Genomic DNA, 17,955 nt, shown 5'->3' with positions numbered 1-17,955 from the left:
TGAGGTGGGGGCCTGTGACCCCTTTTGCCCCATGTGAGGCCTTCCTGGCCCCTCTTTCCACGGTCTTTGCACACTGCTCACCTGGACAGTGTGGCCACCAGTGGGGCACAGTTTTCCCTGGAGGTTTCACAGGAGCCCCGCCTTAGGTCAGCACAAACTTATGAGCACCTCCTCTACACCCTGCACACAGAAACGCACACTCCTGCTCCTGAAGAATCACTGTTTACTCTGTTTCCTCATCCAGGTACAGTTCTTTATAGCCTCAGTGTGTGCTAGTTCAGCACAACCCTATGAGCTTGCTGGGAGGGAAACCCTGGGAACTGTAACAGGATGAGCAGCTCGGCAGTAACTTCAGGAGCTGCTCCTGCACAGGGAAGCTCAGGGAGCTCCAGGCCACTGGCCAAGCACGGGTCTGGCACATGCCTGTGACTGGAGCCTTCCTGTGCCTGGGGTTTGAGGTGTGTGTGTGTGCTCAGTCGTGACGATTCTCTGGGACCCCGTGGACAGAGGATAGCATTTCCCAGGCAGGAATACTTGGAGTGGGTTGCCATTTCCTCCTCTAAGGTCTGTTCCCCTACCTACATCTCTTAGATCTCCTGCATTGGCAGGCAGATGCTTTACCACTAGCGCCCCCTGGGGGTGTGAGGAAATTGGTCTTATCCTCTAGTGACAGGTGATTCCTGGGCTCAGTGGTAAAGAATCCGCCTGCCAATGCAGGAGACACAGGAGACGTGAGTTGAATCCCTTGGTCCGGAAGACTCCCTGGAGGAGGAAATGGCAACCCACTCCAGTATTCTTGACTGGAAAATCACATGAACAGAGAAGCCTGGCAGACTACAACCACAAGGTCGCAGAGTCGCGCATGACTAAGCACAGCCAGTGACAAGTGCCTATGATATCGAGCACCCGGAAGTGCAGAGACGTAAGGTAATGAGCGTCCCAATAAACAGCAGCCGCCCCTTATTCTGTTCTGTGTGGCAGGATGTGTCTTTATCACGTTTCGTTTTAACACAAGCTCAGAAGGTGTTAGGATCACCATCTTACAGACAAGGGAAAAAATCCCCAGAGCTTAAGGATCCTGATCAACGTCATTCAACTCCTAACTGACAGATGCAGCCTCTGTCCCAGCTCCTCCCGTGTCCTGGCAGGACCAGGAGGTTTCCCTGCCCAAAGACCTGCTCAGCAGCTTCAGCCTGACCCCCCCCTCCCCGGGTGGGTCCATGTGGTCCCTCCAGGCGCCTGCAGCCCCTTTGCTCCTATTGCCCCAGACTCAGGTTCTTCCTTCTGCAGAGCAGCCCCCGAGAGCCCCACGGTCGGCAGGAGGACACCCTTGCCCCATTCTGACAGGTTTTCCCTGCAGCAGCTCCCGGGGGTGGGGTCAAGCCAGGTTGTGAGGAGAATCAGGAGAGAAGCAGGAACGGTGTAAGCTCATGGTTGGCACCTTCCTCTGACCTGGGACCTCCCTCTCCTGATGCCTCCCGCCACTTGGGTCAGCTCCTCTCCATGCCCCCTACCCCATTGCAAGTGCTCCTGTAGCTCTGCTGTGGATCAGAGTCACCAGGGGAGGGGTCAGAATAATATTATGATTCAGGGGGTCACACAAGTGGACCCTGTGAATTTGAATTGTTATCAAGCAGCCTAGTGGATTGGGATGCAGGGGGTCTCTGGACACACTTTGAGAAGCATTTAACAGACCTGTCACTCACATCAGTGAGCCCCGAGTATAGAATGAAGCCCATCCTATATGTTTAAATATTTTAAAGTTATAAATCAAGCTAACACACTGTCAAATACACCTTTGTAACCACCTGGCAGGCTGGGATTCCTGGACCTTGGAGTTTGGAGCCAGAAGGCAGGACAGCAGAGGCAGTCCGCCCCCAGACCTCCCCCGCTCTTCCCACCTCTGGCTCTAACCCTCTTTGTGCCCTGAGGAATTTGCTGCTCAAGCAAGAGCACGCCCAGCCTTCAAGTTCAAGCTCAGGCCGCCCTCTTCCCACCCATAAACAGCTGAATCTTGACCTCCTGTTGGGCTGGGACATGGGCCCCAGGAGGGAGGCCGGCACTGGCTCTGGGAGCAGGGATTCTAGAGTCCAGGTGCTCAGAGCACGGCCTGGAGGGGGCGGGGCCCCAGGTGGCCACACCCCCTGGTCCTCTCTGTGTGCCCCTGGGGAGGGTGCAACCACAGGAGGACTGAGCAGGGCCTCTAAACCAGCGCTTCTTTGACTGTACTGTGAGCAGGCCTCCCCTGGGATCCGGAGATTCTGAGTCACTGGGTCTGGGGTAGAAACAAATTCCATGTTCCTAACAGCCTCCCAGGCCAGGCCAAGGATGCTGGTCCATCCTTAGAACAGAAGAGCCCTAGGGCAGGGTAGGCAGACTTTCCCTGTAAACAGTCAGGAAGTCAAAATATTTCCAGGCTTTGTGGGCCATATGGTCTCTGCTCAGAAAAACGTCTACTTCTGCTTTATTGACCACACTAATGCCTTTGACTGTGGATCACAACAAACTGTGGACAGTTCTTAAAGAGATGTGAGTACCAGAGCACCTTACCTGTCCCCTGAGAAACCTACATGCAGGTTAAGAAGCAACAGATGGAACCAGACATGGAACCACTGCCTGGGTCAAAATTGGGAAAGAAGAACAAAAAGACTGTACATTGTCATCCCGCTTATTTAACTTATATGAAAAAGAAAGTATGTATATGTATAACTGAATCACTCCCGAATAGCAGAAATTAACACAACATTGTAAATCAGCTATGCTTAAGTAAAATAAATTTTTAAAGAAGAAAAAATGCCAAGGGTGTCAGTAGGTGCATTATTAGTAATGTTTACTCTGGTCACTTGCTTAGCCTGCTGTTTGCCAGATTTTTCCACTTTAACACAACTCTTCCCTAAAGAATTTATCAAGGAAGATACTTTGAGTCTATGAAAATGCCATGCCTCCCCCAACCCCGTGAACATTCACTGTATATTCAGTCAATGATGAATTTTGTCTGAATTATTTATGACTGCTGTATGATACTTTTCTGTCAGCCTGTCTGCATTTGTAAGTTGGTATTCTATTGCAAAAAAGAACTTACCCTCCCTCCTGTCTATTTTATGTCTTATCAGAATCAGTGTAAACTCATGGATTTTTAAAAATTTTATAGTTGTAAAATGTAGGGTTTAAAAACCTTCAATCCTCTGTTTATCATTACTTACTTACAATATTTCTAATGTAATATGAACTCCATCTCAGAGACTCATTTTTTGTTTAAGTAGTCTGAAAAATTTAATTTTAAAAGTATTTTTTACATAATATCCTCCATAATTAAATGTGATTAGCTTTTGAAGTAAACACTGTTTTGGAATACCCAAAGCTTCCACCAATTGGAATGGATAATTGTGAGCATGTTTGCTGAGTGAAGAGTGAATTTAGTCAGAACCATCCAAAGTAAACTTCCTGTAAAACATATTCAGTGTACCTAAGTCTTAATTTTTGTTCTTCTTAAAAAAAATCACACAATCCCAATTTTGACTCCTAAGGCAAGTCATTTGGGCCTGGAGTATAGATGGAGGTCTCATTGAACTCAAGCATGTATTCCTTCTTGTAATGTTGTTTTTTAGTTCTAAATTCAAAAAACTATGTATTTCTCCCAGTTTTTCAGCATACATTGCTGTTTTAGTTTTGGGGGAAAAAATTTTTTTTCCTTATGAAAGGTTGTTGCTGAACGATGAGACGCGGGATTCTTGGCCTCTGGAGGAGATGAATTCAATCCGGGGCCAGAGACGAGGCTGGATCGCTCAGAGCTTTTGTGTAATAAAGTTTTATTAAAGTATAAAGGAGATAGAGAAAGCTTCTGACATAGGCATCAGAAGGGGGCAAAAGAGTACCCCTTTGCTAGTGTTAGCAATGGAGTTATATACTCTCCAATGAATCCAAAGAATGTCTGGAGGTTGCAAAGACCTCACCAGACCCACTCCCATAATTTACATTTTAAGGTAACAGAGTTGGCCAGAAGGTTTAATCCAAAGACTGTCCTCAGGCAGGATACATTCTTGTAAAGACCAGACCTACTCCCATAATTTACATTTTAAGATAACAGAATTAGCCAGAGGGTTTGATCCAAAGACTGTCCTCAGGCAGGATACATTATTGTTATATAATTCTAAGGAATGTAGAGGAAAAAAAGTAAAAAAAATTGTCCTTTCTTCCTCCTTGAATATCCCAGACCTCTCTCTCCTTGGGGACCCCTAGACTTCTTATCAACTTGCCTAGGAAATGACTCTCTCACTTACTACACTAGGTTTAAAAAACAAAAGCTCAGTTAATCCATATTCTTTTTGTTTTTAAAGGAAAATTAACAGGTTACACATAAAACCTTGCATTTAAAAAACTCTGAAGGCTTTAAAGTGGTCTGTTGTGTTTCCTGGTAACTTCTTCATTAGGACCATGCTGCTGATTCAAGAATAGCATCAGTATAAATATAAGCATAGTATTGTTTTTAGACTTGAAAAAAAAAAAAAGAGCTCTCCAAACTTGAACAGAAATTTAACTATTTCCAACTTTTTAATGCTATAAAAAATATTGATAATGTATAATAGGGCCTTTTGAAAACCTGTGTGGTCTAATTTTAAACATAAATATGATGGGAACAATTAATAAAAAAGGCAGTGCTGGAGAGAGTAGTACTGATGGGGCGCTGATCACAAATTCAGCATAGTTCAAAAGCAGTGTTTCGCACCTGTCTGGGGTTAAGAATCAGTTTTATGTAATTTTACATTTTCAGCCCATTGCAACCTAATCAATGATCCACTGTGCACGGCTAGTGCTCAACTCAATCATGTGCCCCTTCCCTCTGCAAGTGCAACAGTCACACTGGTCTCTGGGCTGTTCAGAATCCCACCCCTCCTGAGTGTAGATGTCACAGCAATAACAGATGGCTGCATGTGTCCAGTTTTCTTGAATTTCCTGTAGTTATTCCTAACATAGTTACAAACGGGTCATAGACTGGCTCTAGCCCACAGGCCATGCTGTGAGTGTCACTGTCACAGTTCCCTTTGCAACAACCCTCTGAGAATTGTACTAACCTCACTTCAACTATCAAAGAAACTGAGACACAGCGGGCTTCCTAATCTTAAGAGCCCACAACTAGCAGGTAGCAGAATCATAACCCATCCCAGTCAATGCCCAGAGGAACCAGTAATTGTCCCTGAAAGCCTGACTCCAGAGCATGTGCTCCTCGTGTGCATGTTTCATTTTTATATGTGAAGGAGGAACAGTTTGGTTTAGGCCATTAAATGAGGACCTCCTCAAATACATCTTCTGTAGTCTACACACCTCCTTCATCCACCTTGCTTCATCCATCTTGCTCTTCTCTCCTGGTGATTAGGAATCACCAAGGTCAATGATTCCACCTTGTGTCTTTGGATGCTCTTGGTCCATCCATCGTCCCAACCAAAGAATTGTTCAAGGGCAGAAACTATATTCATTTTCCAGATGAAGCTAAGATTCAGAGGTTGAGACACTTACCCAAGCATGTAACTATGGCTACATGGCTATGGGGTGACCAGAGTCCATTTTGTCAAGGATGGTGCCAGTTTATTTTCCTGGCACCTTGGTTGGTTACTGCTTTCCTTTCACTCTCAAGTGTCCCATCTGGACAGTACATTCTTCGGGCACTCACACTGCTAGTGAGGAGCAGAGAAAGAACTGGCATGCAGATCTGTGACTGACTCCAAAACCAGGGCTTTCTGTTATCCCAGGCTACCTCTTAAAATTTCACAATTATGAAGTTGAGAAGGAAGGTTTGTTCTCAATTACCATTCATTCATTCATGCATTTAGCAAACATTTATGGAGCACCTGCTATGTGACACATACTGTGCTGGGAGATGGAATTAAAAAGTGAATAGGGCACAGTTTAAAGTCTTTTTCTCACTTAGTTTCATAAGTAAACAGAATGCTTATGAATATTCATAGTTAAGGCAGGTTATGTAATTTATAGGACCCAGTGCAAAACGGAAAGAACAGGGACCCTTCTTTAAAAATGAAGTATCTCAAGATGGTGACAAGATGACACTACCCAAATATGGTTCAGTTTAACAAATGAGAGGTGGTCAGGGTATTACAGAAATCCAAGTTCTGGGATAAAGGTTAATCTTGAGGTGACCACTGGGCTGACCCTAGAGATGAGGCTATCTTCTCTACATGGACCTTCTTCTCTACTTTTTTTAGACCAAAGGGCACTGAAAAGAATCACTAAATCATCATTTTGACTTACATGTCGGTCACCAAGAGTTTCCTCCACAGCACATCCTAATCACCCATGTCTGGAACTGTGACACATGCTGTTGCATAACATGGAGATGGGCTGCCCAGACCTCTCTTCAAGAACTTGTTCTCCAGGTGCTGGAAGAGCTGTCAGTGGGCAGTGTTCAGCCACCAGGTCTTCTGGGGGCAGCTTCTATGCAATGTCCCATCCAGGTGGAGGTCCCATCCTGGCCACTGGACATGTCAGGATAACCCTGAAGGGCCATCTTTACTCCAGCTCTCCATGGGGTCAGTTAAGGTTGTCTGGCCAGTGATGCAGCTTGATCTTTCCCTCTGCTCTATCCTGTTTCTTCCCTCCTGATACCACAACTGTTGTTCCCAAGGGCACCTCCTGATACACATCCCAGCACTAAACTCCATCCCAGTCTGCATCCCAGAGAACCAGCCTGCAACACGTGTCAGAAAATACTCCAGTACTCGGGGAGGGCTTTTATTTGAAAATCACTGATCACACAAATACTTATAACATTTTAAACCCCCCAAACAAAATACAAAACGGGGTTAACAAGGACTTTTTTACAAAACGGAGTTAACAAGGACTTTTTTTACAAAACGGGGTTAACAAGGACTTTTTTACAAAACGGAGTTAACAAGGACTTTTTTTACAAAACGGGGTTAACAAGGACTTTTTTACAAAACGGGGTTAACAAGGACTTTTTGTGTGAATGTGGTTACCTTTGATTTAAAATCCACAATCTCATGTTGTCTGACAAAAATGACATTATGTTGTTAATAACAAAAGAAAACTATCAGGTTGAACCACATGAAAGTCCCATGGTATGGCTTATAAAAAGGCTGAATGTGAGCAGTTCCACATGGGTCAATCTGATAGAAAAAATCCATTAGCATTTGAAATTTAGAGAACATTATACTTATGAATAACTCATGGGTAAAATATATAGTTAATGAATTAAACTAGGAATTAGAAAATACTATGACTATTGATTGGTGGTTAGTACCAAAACTTGCAGGTTACAGCTAAAGTGGATGTTAGTGGGATGAAAAAGTTGGCTTTATATACTTATATTACAAAAATGATGACATTATTAATCTGTTTCCAATTTAAGAATTTATAGGAAAAAAAAAAACTCAAAGTAAAGGAAAAGTTGAAGGAAAGAAAGAATGCTACAATGAACTAGGGAAAAAAGAGCATCAATCAAACAAAAAGTTGATTCTCTGAAAACAGGAAAAATTTATGCAAGATTACTTATAAAAAAAGAAGGCTCAAAGAAAATTAAAAGCCAAAATAACACAGTTAGAGATGCTGCAAAGATTAAACATATAAGATATTGTGAATAAATTTATGCCAATCAAGCTCAAAAACACACAGGAAACAGAGCCACTCCTAGAAAAATGAAACTTATCAAAATGACTCTGCAGAAATAACACACTGAGGAGGAAACACATAATTACCAAAAGTTACCCAGACAATGATGGCTGCACAATACTGTGAATGTGATTAATGCCACTGGATTGTGTGATTAAAAATGGTCATATGGCAAATTTTATGTTATATATACCTTACCACAATTTTTAATGTAAAAAAAATAAAATCCTCTATCTAGAAGACAGTCTAGCACATGTCTGTCCTTCATTAGCAAAACCCTAGAAGGGCTCCTATTTTGAGAATGCATATTTTCTCTTCCTTCTCTCCTAGAACATATAATATTGTCCTTCTGTATTTTAACCATATATCTATTTTTTTTTTAAGGGAACACCTCTCTCTCCTATGATGTCACTCAAACTATAGTATATTGTATGTTTTTCCTATCAGTTTTCTCTGTAGTATTTTAACCAGAGGTCTTTTAGTAGAAAAATGGATCCTAGTCATGTTAAAGGAAGTGGTGACACAAAACAGCAGCTTCACACAGTCTTCAAGTAAACAAAATCCCTGATATAATCAGAAAGTAATATGTAATTCTGGGAACAGTAAAAAAACATCTGGGAAAACTTTGTCTCAAATCTTAGAAAATGAGTTTGGTTCTGGAGTCTCTCAAGACACAAAATCTGGGAGATGGCTTTTATTGGTGGCCTGTGCCTTTCATTTGCATAAGAAAGAAAACAGTATAACATATAAATAAGTATAATAAATCCTTTTTCAAGAGCATGAAATCTTGAGTGAAGTTGGAGAACTAACATCTTGTAATGTGTAAATATTTGTTGCTAGTGTAAAAAAAAGTAGAATATAGTTAATGCAGTGCAAAACCTATTGGAAAGAAAGCCTTTGGAATAGACATGAACTCATGGTAGAATCAGTGTTGACTCAAAAATTGTGAAGGCTGAGGGCTGTCCACTGGAAACATTCATAACCACAAGGTCACTGTGAGTAATACCTTTTGAAGTACACCTGAGGGAGAAAAAGACAACAACAACATGTTTAAAAGTCTTAAAGTCCTCCTCCTAAGGCAACACATTTCTAGGTTTCCTTCTTCTTGTGAAGCAATCATATCACTAGTGGAGGCATAGTTTTAAAAAACCAGGGCGGTATTTATTCTATGGAGGAAATAGCCCCACTAAAACCCTCAGTGGGGCTGGGTTTAATGCCAATCAACCTGTAGATCTCCTAGATTTCTGATCATTCTGATTCACAGATATGCTTTATCACTACAGGAAATTGATAAGCAAAATCATTTATTCCCTGAAATAAATTAAAAACAGGGTAACAAAGAGGATAAGAAATCTAGCATCTGAACAGGGTTTGTCATTTTCGCCCATAAAAGGAGCACAACAGATTTGGATGTTAATATCAGGTTGTAATCTTTATATTTTAAAAACTCTGACTGACAGACACTGAAACACTGGCATATATGTATGAAATATCCTGGTGTTTAGTTTATGTGGCATAACAGTTATAGAGCCTATAGAAATGTGATCTGTGGATAGTGGGTCCCAAGAATGAAAGGGCATCAAAAGCTTTAGCAAAGAATCAACCAAGTGACTTCTCTAAAACGGAAGATGATACCCAATAATAGGATAGTTCTCTGCCAGGCCTTGGAGTTCTTGAATTCTACCAATTTCTAATTGAACTGGAAGAGATACAGGTTTTCTCGGGGTAATCAGAACACAGAGAAAGTGAAGTGCTGTCAACATCCACAATCATCCATTTTCAGTAGCTGTATTGTATCTCAGTTCCTTAACAGATACACATAACAAAATAATGTCAGAGCGTGTGAAGCCTTATCTCTGAATGTGTTTGGACAAAAAACTACTTCAAGTGTAACTCTTTTTCCTCAAAGAAGAATGTGAAAAGTTTCGTTTGAGGCTTTAAACCAGAAAATGTATCGTCTATCAGAGGCTGACTTGTGTTACAAACTGGGTTGCTTAGAAACATGATTCAGATCTCTTTTATAAAACCTGACTACAAGGAGATCCAACCAGTCCATCCTAAAGGAGATCAGTTCTGGGTGTTCATTGGAAGGACTGATGCTGAAGCTGAAACTCCAGTACTTTGGCGACCTCATGCGAAGAGCTGACTCATTGAAAAGACCCTGATGCTGGGAGGGATTGTGGGCAGGAGGAGAAGGGGACAACAGAGGATGAGATGGTTGGATGGCATCACCGACTTGATGGACATGAGTTTGAGTAATCTCTGGGAGTTGGTGATGGACAGGGAGGCCTGGCATGCTGCAATTCATGGGGTCGCCAAGAGTCGGACACGAGTGAGCAACTGAACTGAACTGAACAAGGCATTTGTGGGTGCTGTAAACAAAGTTATTGTCAGAGAGAATGAACTTCACACACGAAACAGAAAAGCACTAAGACACCTACTTTCACAGTTAGTGCACTTTCTTACTCTCTTGCTGCTAGCATAACCTGCTACCCCCAAACAGCTCTGCCTACAAAATGTCATATATTTAAATGTCACTTAAGTTAAGGAGAAAAATAAACCTCCAAGAATGCTTGAGCCCCGCTGGCTGAAATCTGAAGCTATTTCCATTGTAATGGAAGCATATACAAGCAACTCCTGCAGCTCAATTCCAGAAAAATAAATGACCCAATCAAAAAATGGGCCAAAGAACTAAACAGACATTTCTCCAAAGAAGACATACAGATGGCTAATAAACACATGAAAAGATGCTCAACATCACTCATCATCAGAGAAATGCAAATCAAAACCACAGTGAGGTACCATTACACGCCAGTCAGGATGGCTGCTATCCAAAAGTCTACAAACAATAAATGCTGGAGAGGGTGTGGAGAAAAGGGAATCCTCTTACACTGTTGGTGGGAATGCAAACTAGTACAGCCGCTATGGAGAACAGTATGGAGATTTCTTAAAAAGCTGGAAATAGAATTGCCATATGACCTAGCAATCCCACTTCTGGGCATACACACTGAGGAAACCAGATCTTAAAGAGACACGTGCACTCCAATGTTCATCGCAGCACTGTTTATAATAGCCAGGACATGGAAACAACCTAGATGCCCATCAGCAGACGAATGGATAAGGAAGCTGTGGTACATATACACCATGGAATATTACTCAGCCATTAAAAAGAATTCATTTGAATCAGTTCTAATGAGGTGGATGAAACTGGAGCCCATTATACAGAGTGAAGTAAGCCAGAAAGATAAAGAACATTACAGCATACTAACACATATACATGGAATTTAGAAAGATGGTAACGATAACCCTATATGCAAAACAGAAAAAGAGACACAGATGTACAGAACAGAGTTTTGGACTCTGCAGGAGAAGGCGAGGGTGGGATATTTCGAGAGAACAGCATGTATATTATCTATAGTGAAACAGATCACCAGCCCAGGTGGTATGCATGAGACAAGTGCTTGGGCCTGGTGCACTGGGAAGACCCAGAGAAGTCGGGTGGAGAGGGAGGTGGGAGGGGGGATCGGGATGGGGAATACCTGTAACTCCATGGCTGATTCATGTCAATGTATGACAAAACCCACTGCAATGTTGTGAAGTAATTAGCCTCCAACTAATAAAAATAAATGAAAAAAAAAAGTTAAAAAAAAAAAAAAAAAAAAGAAACATTCCCTCCAAAAAAAAAAAAAAGTAGAGAGTATATAACTCCATGGCTAACACTAGCAAGGGGGTACTCTCTCTGCCCCCTTCGGATGCTTATGTCAGAAGCTTTCTCTATCTCCTTTATACTTTAATAAAACTTTATTACACAAAGCTCTGAGCAATCAAGCCTCGTGTCTCTGGCCCTGGATTGAATTCTTCTCCTCCGGAGGCCAAGAATCCTGGCATCTTTTCTGTGGTTCAGCAACAACCTTTCATCTTGGGTGCTCATTCAGGATTCTTCAGGACAAGGTAAGGATGCTTGCAGCTCTAGTTCTTTATTCTCCTAGTGAATACGTTTTCTGCTGTACTTTACTAACTCTATGGTGTGCTTGCATGAATGAATGAAATGCCCTGCTCGAAGCAAGTGAGGAGCCCTGCTCTGCAGTTCCACAGTGACCTCATACGGCTTATGGCAGAAACCTGTTGGGGGTTTACACCGACCTGCCAATGCCAAGAGGCACCCAATGTCTCCTTCAGGGACAGACCAGAAATAGGCAAAGTGTGTGGACTGAACTCTCCTTTCTCAGTCAAACTTTTCGGTCTCTTTGACCATTTCATAACTCCTTGGGAATTAGAAGTACTAACCTAATCTGTCGAGTCATAGACTTTCAAGGGACTTGTGATCTATGCTGTTATTGCATACTATGACTTAGGTCCTAAACTTGGATTGGTAGTCAGGAAGCACCTAGCCTCGCTAGGTGTGGAAAGTTTGGAAGCTAGATGGAGCTCTAGCTCCAAGAGCATCTCTGAGGTTAAAGGTTACTCAGATTGGAACTGCAATGGGGTTTTTTCCTTTGGTAACGCTGGCTCCTAGTGGACCAGAGGAGATTCTTATACTGGTGGGATGACGCTTGGAAGGAACGCCTCAGTTTTATGTTCGTATTGGTCTTATTGTGGTCAGGAATATACTTTTTAATGGTGAGGAGCTGGATGTCAGCCAGTAATGCCATCAGGTCTACCCCTGGTGCATCTCCACCCCATCTTGGTAGTAGAACCGGGAGGGACAAGTATGTCGCCTGTGTCGGTAAGGGACAGACTAAGTCCGACCAGGAAAGAAAAGCTTTGGTGTAAAGTCTGTCTACACCCCCATCTAGAGCAGGGAGGGATGCCTCCGGTAGAAAGAGGGTGCTGGTCACTGTTTTTTCTCTCTTACAGATGGGAGTTAACAATTCCACCCTCACTCCTTTGAACTGTATCCTGAAAAACTGGGATAGATTGTATCCCCAGGGCTTAAAGAAGACACACCTGGTCTTCCTATGTGATACTGCATGACCACAGTATCCATTGGAGGGTGACGAACGGTGGCCGGTTGGAGGATCTCTTAAGTATAATACTGTTTTACAATTAGACTGGTTCTGTAGAAAACAAGGGAAATGGGTAGAAGTAGTATATGTGTTGCCCTTTTTCTCTCTGTGAAATATGCCAGACTTGTGTCCTAAGGGTATAGATTTGGGTGTGACACCTTCAGCTCCCTCCTGTCCTCCTACTTTGCTAGATGAGATGGAGGGCAGGAGACAAAGAGATAAAGAAAAGCAGGTTTCTCCAATCTATCCCTGGGATCATATGCACAGAGCAGCCAGAGAGACGAGGAACAGCCACACAAGCTGTTGCCTCTTTATGAAGCACTCACCAGGAGAAATAATCAGTCTATGAGAGTTAATAAGCCTTTTTCTTATCAAGAAATAGAAAATATCAAGGAGGAACTGGGAGACTATTTAGAGGACCCAGAAAATATATATTAGAGCTTTTAAAGGTGTTACTCTGCTTTATGACCTGACTTGGAAGGATGTGATGTATATCTTGGGACAAACGCTGACTCCCGACTCAAAGACTCGAGTTTTGGGAAAAGCAGTTGTTTTTGGAGATGAATGGTTTAGTATTGAATCAGTAGGGAAGAGGGAGGATAAGATAACCACCCTCCCCACTGGGAATCAGGTGGTCCCAACTACAGAACCAGACTGGGACTACAACACAGCTAAAGGAAGATGGGATCAGAGTCATTTTGTCAGATGTATTCTTAAAGGACTCAGGCAGGCATGTGCTAAGCCTTTAAACTGTGGCAAACTGGCAGACATAGAACAGGAGGAGAAGGAAGCTCTTGGTAAATTCCTAGATAGACTGAGAGAAGCCCTTGGCAGATTCACTGAGATTGATCCCGAAAGTGAAGAGGGAAAAGTGATCTTAAAGGATAGATTTCTCACTCAGTCGGCTCCAGATATCCACTGTAAGCTACTGAAATGGGTATATGGACCAAATCGGTCTTTAGATACTCTGTTACAACTGGCTCAGACAGTCTATTATGATAGGGAATACAAGGAAAAGAAAGGCAGGCAGAAAAGGAAAAAGGAATAGGAGGAAGCCCTCGCAATGACTATGAAAACTGTTCTTAAACAGCCTGAGAAAAATGCCCAGAGGGACACAGGTAAAAAGGGATGGGCTCGCTATTACTGTGGAAAGGCGGGGCACCTCAAGCAGGATTGCCCTCAGGCATCCAAGCCGCCCCCGGCTCGGCTCCATGTCCGGTCTGCAAACAACCACACTGGAAGAGAGACTGCCCCCAGAGGTGTAGGTTTCAGGGGTTGGACTTTCAAGACAATCAGGACTGAAGGTACCCGGGGGTCCCCACACAAGCTCCCGTCCTAATTACACCTGAGGAACCTCGGGTATTAATAACTGTGGGGCCAATCCATCGATTTCCTTTTAGATACTGGGGCAACTTACTCCATGCTTAGTGAAGCCCCTGGCCCACTTTCTTCCAGATCCCCTTTCATAATGGGACTGTCTGGATGAGCCAAAAGGTATTACTTCAGTGTTTCTGTCAGTTGTGACTGGGATTCAGTGCTATTTTCACATGAGTTTCTGATTGTGCCAGGTCTCCCTCACCCCTTTGGGGGAGGGATATACTGAGCAAGGTCCATGCCTCTGTTTTCATGAATATGGAGCCTTCCCTTTCTCTCCCTTTAACTGAACAAAATGTAAATCCTAGAGTATGGGTTGATGGAAAAATCTGTGGGTTGAGCACAAAATGCTATTCCTGTAGTTGTCAGGCTCAAAGACCCGCACTTATTTCCACATAAAAAGCAGTATCCACTGAAACCTGAGGTTAAGGAAGGGTTAAAACCCATCTTTGAGAATTTAAAGGAGCAGGGACTAATAATTCCCTGTAACAGTCCATGCAACACACCTATTTTGGGTATAAAGAAATCAAATGGTAAATGGAGGCTAGTTCAAGATTTACAAATAATAAATGAGGCTGTGGTTCCTTTACACCCCGTGGTGCCTAATCCTTATACTCTATTGTCTGAAATTCCTGAACAAGCCAAATATTTCTCAGTAATTGATTTGAAAGATGGCTTCTATTCAGTGTCTTTAGAGGAGGAAAGTCAATTTCTATTTGCCTTTGAGCCAGCTTCTCAGTTAACCTGGACAGTTTTGCCCCAGGGATTTCAGTACAGTCCTCACTTATTTGGACAAAGTTTGTCACGGGATCTACAAAACTTTAATAGCTCCGAAGCAGTGGTGTTACAATATATAGATGATATTTTGCTCTATGCTGAGACAGAGGAAGCTTGTTCACGAGCCTCAGAAGACTTAAACTTTCTGGCAGGCTGCAGTTACAAGGCATCAAGAGAAAAGGCTTAACTTTGTCAACAATCTGTTAGATATCTGGGCCTAATCACATCAGAAGGGACTAAGACCATGGGCCCTGAGAGAATTAAACCTATACTAAATCATCCCCTACCTATGACTTTAAGACAATTTAGAGGATTTTTGGAATCACAGGTTACTGTCCATTTGGATTCCAGGTTATGGGGAACTCGCCCGGCCTTTATATAAACTTATAGCTGAAACTCAGCAGGCCCAAACCGACAAACTAGTTTGGTCTCCAGATACTCAAAAAGCTTTTAAGGTTCTTCAGACTGCTCTCCTAAAAGCTCCCGCTCTGAGCTTGCCCACAGGGTCAGAATTTTTTAATTTGTTTGTCACTGAAAGAAAAGGTGTGGCCTTGGGAGTTTTGACACAACCCCATGGGCCTCACCAGCAACCTATTGCTTATCTAAGCAGATAATTAGATGTAATTTCACATGGGTGGCCCCACTGCCTAACAGTAATTGGGGCAACGGCTTTATTAGCACCTGAAGCTTTAAAAATAATTAATGGACGATACCTTACTGTACTAACTTCTCATGCTGTAAGTGGAATCTTAAATTCTAAGGTTAATATTTGGATGACAGACAGTAGGCTTCTTAAATATCAGTCATTGTTGTTAGAAGGACCAGTAACTAAGATTAAAGTTTGTGGAAGTTTAAATCCTGCCACTTTTCTTCCTGAGAAGGAAAATGAAACATCTGATCACGATTGTTTCCAATTCCTAACTTTAAACTATGCAGCTTGGGAAGATCTAATGGATACCCCATCCTGACATGGAAATATTTACAGATGGCAGTTCTTTTGTTCGGGATGGAAAGCGTAAAGCAGGTTATGCCGTGGTGACTGCTGAACAGGTTTTAGAAGCAAAATCTCTCCCCCAGGGAACCAGTGCTCAGTTAGCAGAGCTTGTGGCTCTGACCCGAGCTCTAGAGTCAAGCAAAGGGCAGCGGGTAAATATCTATACTGATTCTAAGTATGCTTATTTGACTTTACATGCTCATGCTGCAATATGGAAAGAAAGACAGTTTAAAACAGCAACAGGAGAACCTATTAAACATTTTAGAGAGATCAAGAGACTTTTAACTGCTATATATTGTCCTAAAGAAGTAGCTGTTATGCATTGCAAAGGACACAACAGGGATGGGAGTAAAGTAGCTGAAGGTAATCAGCTGGCTGACTGTCAAGCCAGAAAAGCAGCACTTTAGGAAACCCCCTCACTACAGACTGTCCTCACTACAAACCCCCTCACTACAATCTGTCCATGGGATTTTCCAGGCAAGAGTACCGGAATGGGGTGCCATTGCCTTCTCCGCTGTAACTCAGGGGGTGTCTAAAGCTCTAGGAATAGAATATCACTTACACTGTTCCTGGAGACCCCAATCCTCAGGAAAGGTTGAAAAAGCTAAAGACATTATCAAAAGACATTTGCGTAAGTTAACTCAAAAGACGCAGGACAACTGGATGAAAGTCCTACCCATAGCTTTAATGAGGGCTCGAACTGCCCCCAAAAAAGGACTGTCCCCGTTTGAATGTATTTATGGAAGGTCTTTCTTATGCACAGATATTCTTATAGACCCTGAAGCCTTGGAATGAACTAATTATGGAATTAACTAATTATGTAACTCAGCTCTCAGCTTTTCAATAGGCATTAACAGAACTCTGGAAGACGACTCCTGACCCAGCCTCTGAATCAAGCAAGCCTCTATTTGAGCCAGGAACCGAGGTCCTCATAAAAACATGGGGGTCTGGGGGCCCATCCCTTGAGACCCTCTGGGAAGGCCCTTACCAGGTTATTCTGTCTTCTCCCACAGCTGTCAAAGTGCCAGGAATTGATTCGTGAGTACATCACACTCAAGTTAAGAGGTGGCACCCTGACCAGAACTAAGTGACTTCATTTTATGTCTTTACTTTCTATGCTCTGACTTTGTACTTTTCAGATGGGCCTAATAATCTATGTGAGCCTACTTATGCTAACTCCAAAAATCCCGAGTCTGCTGTTTTATCCTCAAGACAATGCCTTCCTATCCTGGGCTCACTCCTACACAGCATTTCACAATCAGTCTAACTGCTGGGTCTGTGGAGCGCTCCCCTCTGCATCAGTGGAAGGCTTCCTGTGGTGGATATCTCCACTTCAAGGAAAAGACCCCCCTTTCTCCATGCCTGCGAATACCTTCAACAACAATCATATGTGATGCCTCTTCTTCATCTGATGACATCTAACAACCCTAAAATGGACTGGTGCAACACATGGTACTTTAACTATGGACATGATGTGACTTCTAATTTTGATTATACATTGTCTCGGTTCAATGACTATTTTGTTACACATAAGGCAAATAGTTCTAGATCTAATGGTTTTTTACCTGACATTTATCAAATATGGGATGAGGTTATATGGTTAACTCCTGAAAAAGGACGTCTAATATCTACTGTCCTATATGCTGGGAACAAATAGAACCATCCCCAAAAGTTAGTCAACAACTTAATTATAGTGATTGGAAACACTTGGGATTTTTGCTTCAGTAAATATGCAATGTAATCATTCCCGTGTTTTCCAACCCCAATTCACCTCCTCCTTTCGTCTGGCCAGGCACTGATTGGGACTGGATATCTCGTTCACGCTGGCTTGCTCCAAACGGGACTTATTGGATATGTGGCTCTTACTTATGGGCTTGGCTTCCTCCGGTTGGATAGGGAGATGCACCCTAGGTCTAGCCTTTACTCAGGGCTTTATATTTTCAGAGCTTCCAGAAAAGCCTGCTAATTTAACCCACCTTAGAACTCGGTGGGCAAGGTCTGTATTTCACTGGTATGATTATTTGGCTGCAGTGTTTGTTCCCTCTTTAGGAACTACAGATGTTATGCTACGAGTGGACGCTTTGACTAATTTTACTCAACAGACATTACAAGATTCTCAGAAAGCTATTTCAGCTCTTAATGCTGAACAAGCACAAATTAGAA

At 42.7% G+C, this 17,955-nt stretch overlaps 1 protein-coding gene and 1 long non-coding RNA gene across 2 annotated transcripts in view; one reads left to right on the top strand and one right to left on the bottom strand.

Moving 5' to 3' along the window:
• LOC122687096 (ATP-binding cassette sub-family C member 4-like) overlaps positions 1-17,955 on the bottom strand; it is an 860,243-nt gene that overhangs the window by 686,143 nt on the left and 156,145 nt on the right. The gene's annotated exons all lie outside the window — the stretch shown is intronic.
• On the top strand, positions 439-17,048 carry LOC122687110. The gene is made up of 3 exons (XR_006339017.1): positions 439-451; positions 6,548-6,552; positions 16,932-17,048. It is a non-coding gene; the product is annotated as an uncharacterized LOC122687110 (long non-coding RNA).

Source organism: Cervus elaphus, chromosome 30 (genome assembly GCF_910594005.1).
Source record: "Cervus elaphus chromosome 30, mCerEla1.1, whole genome shotgun sequence".
In the NCBI taxonomy this organism is placed as follows: domain Eukaryota; kingdom Metazoa; phylum Chordata; class Mammalia; order Artiodactyla; family Cervidae; genus Cervus; species Cervus elaphus.
Note: the sequence above shows the minus strand (reverse complement) of the source record. Positions and strands in the feature narration are given on the sequence as shown.